Here is a 7,765-nt window from a genome sequence, read left to right as displayed (position 1 = left end):
ACCAGGATTGCTTGTTGGAGCTTTCGACACCTCGGCTGCGACTTTGCTGGTGTGTCTGTGTGTACAGCTATGCTGACTTGGCTTTTCAAAGATACCAGTTGCTTTGTGTGTCTTGGAACTGTGGCCTCTATGGTACACTAAATCCTAATCTCCTTTGGCAGGTGGTATTTAAGGGCTCCCCTAATCATCTTCAAACCGACACAACCTGGTTTTCCTAATTATGATGGAAATATAGAAATGAACTGATCTCAGTGAACAGCCAGTTTTCAAGCTGTAAAGATTATATTAATGTCTATGATACAAGGCATGAAGTCGTGGGACAGGGACAAGCCTATATCTCTCAAGCAAGGTACATGAGCTCTGGTCTGGAATTCTCAATATGATTTTGTGATAGCTCTTCAACACTTAAGAGCTTGGTGTTCTCAGATGGAAAGAAAGAAGAGTTTGAGATAAAGTATTTTCTAGAACAGTGGTTCTCAACCTTTCTAACTCTGCAACCCTTAATACAGTTCCTTATGTACTGGTGACCCCCCCAAGCATAAAGTTATTTTTGTTGCTACTTCATAACTGTAAGTTTTCGGCTGTTATTAAAATCATAATGAGACTATTTGATATGTGGCCCCTATGAAAGAGTCGTTTGACTCCTCAAAAGGGTCGAGACCCACAGGTTGAAAACTGCTGTTCTAAAAGCCTAATCCTAATTTAACAATCATTTATAAAATCATGCTGTCTGATGGAATATTTATCTAAATATTTCATCCAGGTCATATGGTCTTTTTGGCTAGCATGCTCATTGACCCTTTTTCTGCTTTGTTAGTATAGAGCAACAACAAACAGAGGTCTCCTTCCCCCCCCCAAAAAAAAACCCACCACCAACAAAATATTTTAAGTTTTGAAAGAATCTGCTCACCTATCTGTGTACTGTGGACGAACAATAATTGTATCCGTTGTATATATCACTGATACAGAATGCCAAAAGTTAAGGCTTGAAACTATAAAAGGTAAAGATAAGAGCCAGGCTGGACATGCTTACACATGAACCACCTGAAGAGTATCTTTATATGTGTGTGTGTGTACACGTGTGTGTGTGTGTGTGTGTGTATGTGTATTATACATGTTCTGTATGGGGGCACTCATGTGCAGAGGTTATAGGATGACCTTGGGTGTCTTCCTCAGGTACTACCCACCAGTAAGGGTTTTCATTGGCCTTGGCTTGCTGGCCAGTGAGTTCCAGGGGTCTGCTTACCCAAACCTTCCTAGCAATGAGGTTAAACACATCAGGTTGTTTGTATAGGGCTCTGGGCTGTGAACTCAGGTCTTTATTCTTGCACATCAATCACTGTAACAACTGTGTTACCTCCCCAGCAGCTTATGAATATTAAAAACAAACAAACAAAAAAACCACAAACTAACCTTATATTCTTGTGTTTTGTTTTGTTGTTTTTTTTCTTTCCAGAGCACTAGTGCCTTCAAAGGAACATGAGTAGTCAGAGGGCTGGGTGACAAGAGCTCAGGCTGCCCTTCCCCCACACCTCCAGTCTTGTCTGTTTGGCGGCTATTCAACATTTTGTTTGGGGGAAAAAAGTCCTTGGCTAATGCGGTATGAAAACCACTGAGCAATGCAAAAGGTTTTGTTTCCATGCTGTGTGCCCTTCCTTCCTTCCTCGTTAGCCTTACCACTTAAAATATGCCATCTTATGAGCCATTCCAGCAAACACCAAAGGCCAGATGAATAATTTCTTATTTATGCATTTTTTTCAAATACCATAAATGGCATGTCACATTTAAGTTCGCAGAGAGGACTTATCAAATGCTTTAATAACTATACAAATATTAATATTTGATATACAGGCTCTTATAATGTGGCTTAATCACAGTTGGATTGATGGGGTGCTAAGTGGGAAAATCCTGTTTAGACAGTTGGAAGAGAAGGGGGAAGTGTTTAGTCAAACAAGCTGGATGATCTTGTCAGCATCAATCTGATAGCTATTTGGCATCATTTAATCTTTGCCAAGAAGATTTTTGTCGAGCAAAGGAACAGCCAGAAACTTGGGTTAATCCTTCATATTTCTCTTTTGGTTCAATTCTTCCAGCTCTTAGTCTGTGAATGATCTCTTGGCCTGCTGGTTAGAACAGATTTCTTTTTCACGGTTACATCATCAAGGTAAACAGTGGTGCAGAGGAAGAGCATCCTTGAGAACCATCACTATGCTCAGAAGTGGCCCTGCTCTTCCTGGACCACCCTCTAGGAAACAACTGTATTGCTGCAGGTGCCCTAGAAGTTCAAGGAAGAGTGTCTGCTGTCTGTCCACAGCCTGGAGTGGGGCCATCCATCTCTTTTCTTTGGTGAGAGTCTGCAGGTTGTGCCCCTCCCTTTCTCAGCAGGGTGATCACTTACAAAACCGAAGAGCTCCCTTACATCTGTCTGGAATCAGTTCTCATTCTCTCCTTGTTTTCTTCCCAAAGTTTCTGTTTTTCCCCTTTGACCTTGAGACACCCATTCCATGGGAAAGGCTCTATTCTCGAGTAGAATACCACTGTGGCTGTGGACATTCCAGGGCTTTGGAATACAGTCACCTTCCTTTTGTCCTTATACGTTTCTGCCTGCCTCTTCCCTGAACCCCCTGAGGTCTCTCCCTGGAATTCCCTTTGAGAAAACATCCGAGTCCCTCCTCCCTTCACTAAATAGCACCTGTCCAGGATTAAAAAATATGGTAGTACTACCATAACACAGGACATGTGTGTGTGGGTAGATAGGCTTTATGAGAATGCAAATTTCTGGTGCTGCACTTAACATTTTAAAAAATTCCTTTTGCCTTATGCATATGTATGTGTATACTTGATACTGTGGTACTGGGGATCGAACCCAGCTCCTATGCAGTAAGTACCGTTAACCCCCGAGAGATCCTGCCCCCAAGTGACACACGTCTTAAAATGAATTTTGGAAACATGCATGTTACTGGGAACGTGAACACAGGCCAGCCTCAACACACAATGGGATTCTTCTATTAAACAGAAGGGAGACGTCAGTGAGAATTAATTGCTTTCTTTCGGATCAACCTAAATCAATCTAAATTGTTCACATTGTTTGACTGCATTACATGGCTTTTATGGTGAAGACACTACAGAGTTTCAGCCAGCAGCCTTCTGACTCTCTCTCTCTCTCTCTCTCTCTCTCTCTCTCTCTCTCTCTCTCTCGGGATACTGAAGTCAGAATGTCTGATGGCTTAGAGACTTGCAAAAACAAACAAATAAAAAAAAACCAGACAGATGACCAGATCTCAGCTGGTGTCAAATTTGCAGGATTGCTCAAGGGAGAAAGGCCCAGGCTGGAGACATACAGGAGAACATTCTACAACCACTCCCAGCTTCCTCCGCCCAGGTCTCATTCCACCTGGTTTCTCAAGAGCAGATCTTTTGGCCAACCTGAAGCTCAGCGAATCCGTAAGGCAAGAGGTTGAGTTCCAGTTACCTTTGCCCTAATTTATTGAGGCCTTTAAAAGTAAATAAATAAAACTTTGAACTCAAATGCACCTGAAAGCTTTATGAGTGAGATATGCTACTTGCCTTCAGGGGTATCAAAGATCTCTGGAATTAAAGTAATAAAAAAGAAAGAAGAAAAAGAAAGAAAGAAAGAAAGAAAGAAAGAAAGAAAGAAAGAAAGAAAAAAAAGAAAAGAAGGAAGGAATAAAAGGAAGGAAGAAAGGAAGGAAGGAAGGAAGAAAGAAAGAAAGAAGGATGGAAGAAAGGAAAGGAAGAAAGAGAGAGAGAAAGAAAGGAAGGAAGGAAGAGAGAAAGAAAGAGAAAGAGAAAGGATGGAAGGAAGGAAAGGAAGAAAGAAAGAAAGGAAGGAAGGAAGGAAGGAAGGAAGGAAGGAAGGAAGAAAAAGAAAGAAAGAAAAGAGAGAGAGAGAGAGAGAGAGAGAGAGAGAGAGAGAGAGAGAGAAAGAAAGAAAGGAAGGAAGGAAGGAAGGAAGAAAGGCTCTGTAGTTGCAGAACTAGAAAGCTGCCTAGACTGGAAGCAACTGGTTCTTGTAGCTTATTAACTTAGGTGGGGGCAGGCCAAGCACGGAAGTCCTCCGCTCTGCCCTTGTCTTTTTCTAATGGAGGATTCCCCCTGCTTCTGGGTCTTTAATCGTCCTTTGTCCCTTCTGAATCTAGAAACAACCCTTTTCCAGAAATACCAGGGAGAGAAAAAGGGAAGATGGAAAAATGGCTCTTGAGAACTACTAGGAAAGAAAAAAAGGGGTCAAGGGTGACCTCAACTATTACAGGTTCACTCTGGAATCTGGGGATCTGAACAGCAAACCAGGCGACTTGTGTGGTGACCTGTGTGAACGGAACACGGCCCTCACAAAGCCCTTTCTTTTATCTCTTTATAGAGATGGACTAGCACCCCCTTATTTGGCTGTGAGCACAGGGGGAGCTGCACGGGGTCGAAGTGCCTTGCTTGGCTTGTAGGTCTGGACCCGAGATTCCTGTGATAAACTGGAAACACTTCAGTGATCTTCACTGTTTGATGCCACTCTTTCAATGGCAGGGAAAAGCCGGTCCTCAGGAAGGAGTTGACTGGCCCAGCCAGCCCAGGGACAGAGGTTTCCAGACGTTTCCAGGAGCCGAACTGCTTTTCCTTCTCCAGAGTGATGGCCTGGCTTGTGCATTCATGCAAGACGCTGCTAGTAAGCACTTTTCATGGGAGTGTGTGTGTGTGTGTGTGTGTGTGTGTGTGTGTGTGTGGCAGAGACAGAGACGGAAACACGGGCGGGGTGGGGAGGGAGGAGAGAGAGAGAGAGAGAGAGAGAGAGAGAGAGAGAGAGAGAGAGAGAGAGAGAGAGAAACCTCCTTTGCTTGCAGACCTGCAGGGACCATGTAAAGAAGGAAGTGGGCTGCAGATGCCCCTGTTTCTGTCCCTGTGTGCTAGGGCCAGGCCCTCTGCTGCCAAATCCCTGGGGGAGCTGACACATGAACTAGTTTCGCTTGTCCCCTGCACCTCCTCCAGCAGGGAGCAGCAGTCTAGGCGGGGAGAGGTGAGATGCGGTAAGGCCTTCTTTCCTGCCAGAGCCCGCCCCTCGCAGGCACGGTGGTTTCTCTGCAAAGGAAACATTCAAAACTCCAGAACGTGGCATGGGTCTTCCCTAGGGTGTGTGCCTGTCAACAAGTCACCAGTTTTGGAAGAGCTAAGGGGAATGTGTGAGTTGCAGGAAGCCCACGGAGGACTTTCCTGGAGAAGGCTGTTTACCAGGAGGCACGTGCTTGCTTCCTGGTCCTAATTAATGTCAGGCTTGGTTACTGTGTTCACCTTCTTAGCGATCTCTTCTTAGCTCCGTGCAATCCCGTGCTTCTACACACCGGAACCATTGCTAGCTGTGCCGAGGAGGTAAAAAGTCCCAGATTTTAAAGCTACAGCTTTTAACCCAAGGATTGTGGCAGGTGGGTGGCAAGTTAACTATCCAGGCTTCCAGACAGAATGGAGACCTTGTAACACCTGCATGAGGTCCTGTCTGGGCAGGGGTCCTCATTCTGGAGTGTTGCCCTTTGGGGACAGATGGCCTCTTTTTTTTTTTTTTTCTTTTTTGGTCCAGGAAGAGATCTGTTGCACAGAGGATGGAGTGATTTATGCAGACAGTTTAAAGGGTGTTTCGCAGCTCTGTGGAATGCAAGAGGCAGCATGATTTGAAGGTACAGTATATTTAAGGGCAAGTGTGGAATGCACCAAATGTTTTCCTTTCCTACTTTTAAGCAAGTTTCAATCCATTTCACTGACGAAACTGGTTAACCATGTGCAAATGTGTAGCTGCCCGAGCCAATCTGCCTTAGCAAGGCTTCATGGAAGCGGCGACTCCTCAGCGCCTGGGATCTGGTGTCAGAATAAACTGGTCACTACTGCCTTCTACAGAGTAAACGTCTTCCTTTAGTTCTCACATTTAAAGATAATGTATTTTGGAGGGAGGGGAGATCATGCCTTAATTTTCCTTCCACTGGAAATGATTATAATAAAATATTTGCATTGGAAATCATTTCTATTTTATAGAAATTAAGTTTTCTCTTTTGGAAATCATGGGTTTGGGGCAAAGTAAAACTGCAATATGCATCCTTTAAGTATTTCAGGGACAGAGATTAGCGGTTAGGAGCATGGACTGCTTTTCCAGAGGACTAAGTTCAGTTCCCAGCATCTACACACATCTATACAGCATCTACACACATCTATACAGCATCTANACACATCTATACAGCATCTACACACATCTATACAGCATCTACAGCAACCCATCACAACTTACTTGTAACTCCAGCTTCAGGGGATCCAGCACCCACGGGAGCCCACACAGCTCTGCACATGGTACACGTAAGTTTATGCAGGTTCATGAACACAAAAACAAAAATAAATCTAAAAGTATCCCAAAAGTTCATGCTTCAGTGAATTGCATATCTAGTGGCAAGTGATTTAAAACTTTGATTTCATTATAAACGCTCCTTTTTTTTTTTTTTAATTATGGACTGTTTCAGGCATACAAAACCCCCAGAGAATTATGTAATAAACCTCTGTGCTCTACACAGAGGTAATGTATTACAAGTGTAACTGAAGCTCTCACCCCTGTGCCCCCCTCTTTCTTATTTTTCTTTTCTTCTTCTGTTTTGTTTGTTTGAGACAGAATTTCTCTGTGTAGCCCTGGCTATCCTGAAAATTACTCTGTAGACCAGGCTGGCCCCAAACTTAGAGATTACCTACCGCTGCCTTCCAAGCGCTGGGACTAAAGGTGTGTGCCACCACTGCCTGAGAAGGCACACTTTCTAAATCCAGTCCCTTTCCTCACCTTTCAGAAATAACCTGCATTCAGAGTTTATCGTTCCTGTGCATTGAAAAAAAAAGAAAAGTCATGGGGCTAAAGAGATGGCTCAGTGACTAAGAGCACTTCCTACTGTTTCAGAGCTCGTAGGAGATGCTACGCCTTACTCTAGTCTCAGATGATACTAGACTCACATGTGCACATATCTACATACAGAGATATATAATTAAGCATAACATGTCTTTCTTTTAAAAAATTACTGCTTATACATAAACACACGGGTTTTAATCTATCTATCTATCTATCTATCTATCTATCTATCTATCTATCTATGCTGTACTGGTTATAGGAACTCTGTTTCTTTTAATTCAGTATCTCTCTGCTGGCAAATCTGCTCTCTAGACATCTAAGTTTCTCTTGATGGATGTTATTTGCTCTGATTTTTTTCTCCAGCGTAAACAAGGTTGGTGTGAACTCCCTTGTCATGTCTCATTGTACTCAGGACTGGAAAGATTTTGGAATTTCAAGTATAAAAGTTGCTACTTAAAAATGTTTGTTTGGCCTGGTGTGGTGGCGCACGCCTTTAATCTCAGCACTTGGGAGGCAGAGGCAGGCAGATTTCTGAGTTCGAGGCCAGCCTGGTCTACAGAGTGAGTTCCAGGACAGCCAGGGTGATACAGAGAAACCCTGTCTCGAAAAATCAAAACAAAACATTTTTTGATGCCAGCTATAGTGGTGCATGCCTTTAGTCCCAGCACTTGGGAGATAGAGGCAGGAAAATTCTTTCTGAATTGGTGGCTGACGTGGTGGTCTACAAAGTGAGTTCCAGCACAGCAAGGGCTACACAGAGAAACCCTGCCTTGAAAAACCAAAACAAACCAAACAACAAAACCCAAACACAAAATGAAAATAAAAACATTTTTGTTACATTTTTATTTTGTGTTTTGTGTGCCAGCATCTGAGTGTGTGTGTGTGTGT

At 43.4% G+C, this 7,765-nt stretch overlaps 1 long non-coding RNA gene across 1 annotated transcript in view; it reads left to right on the top strand.

The window, feature by feature from the left end:
- The first annotated feature begins 5,090 nt into the window (after nt 1–5,090).
- Nucleotides 5,091–7,765, top strand: part of LOC115062764 — a 5,507-nt gene continuing 2,832 nt past the window's right edge. The window contains exons 1-2 of the long non-coding RNA XR_003842689.1: nt 5,091–5,376; nt 5,582–5,678. This is a non-coding gene — a long non-coding RNA (uncharacterized LOC115062764). The remainder of the gene's footprint in view (nt 5,377–5,581; nt 5,679–7,765) is intronic.

Source organism: Mus pahari, chromosome 21 (assembly GCF_900095145.1).
Source record: "Mus pahari chromosome 21, PAHARI_EIJ_v1.1, whole genome shotgun sequence".
NCBI classification, from domain to species: Eukaryota; Metazoa; Chordata; class Mammalia; order Rodentia; family Muridae; genus Mus; species Mus pahari.
Note: the sequence above shows the minus strand (reverse complement) of the source record. Positions and strands in the feature narration are given on the sequence as shown.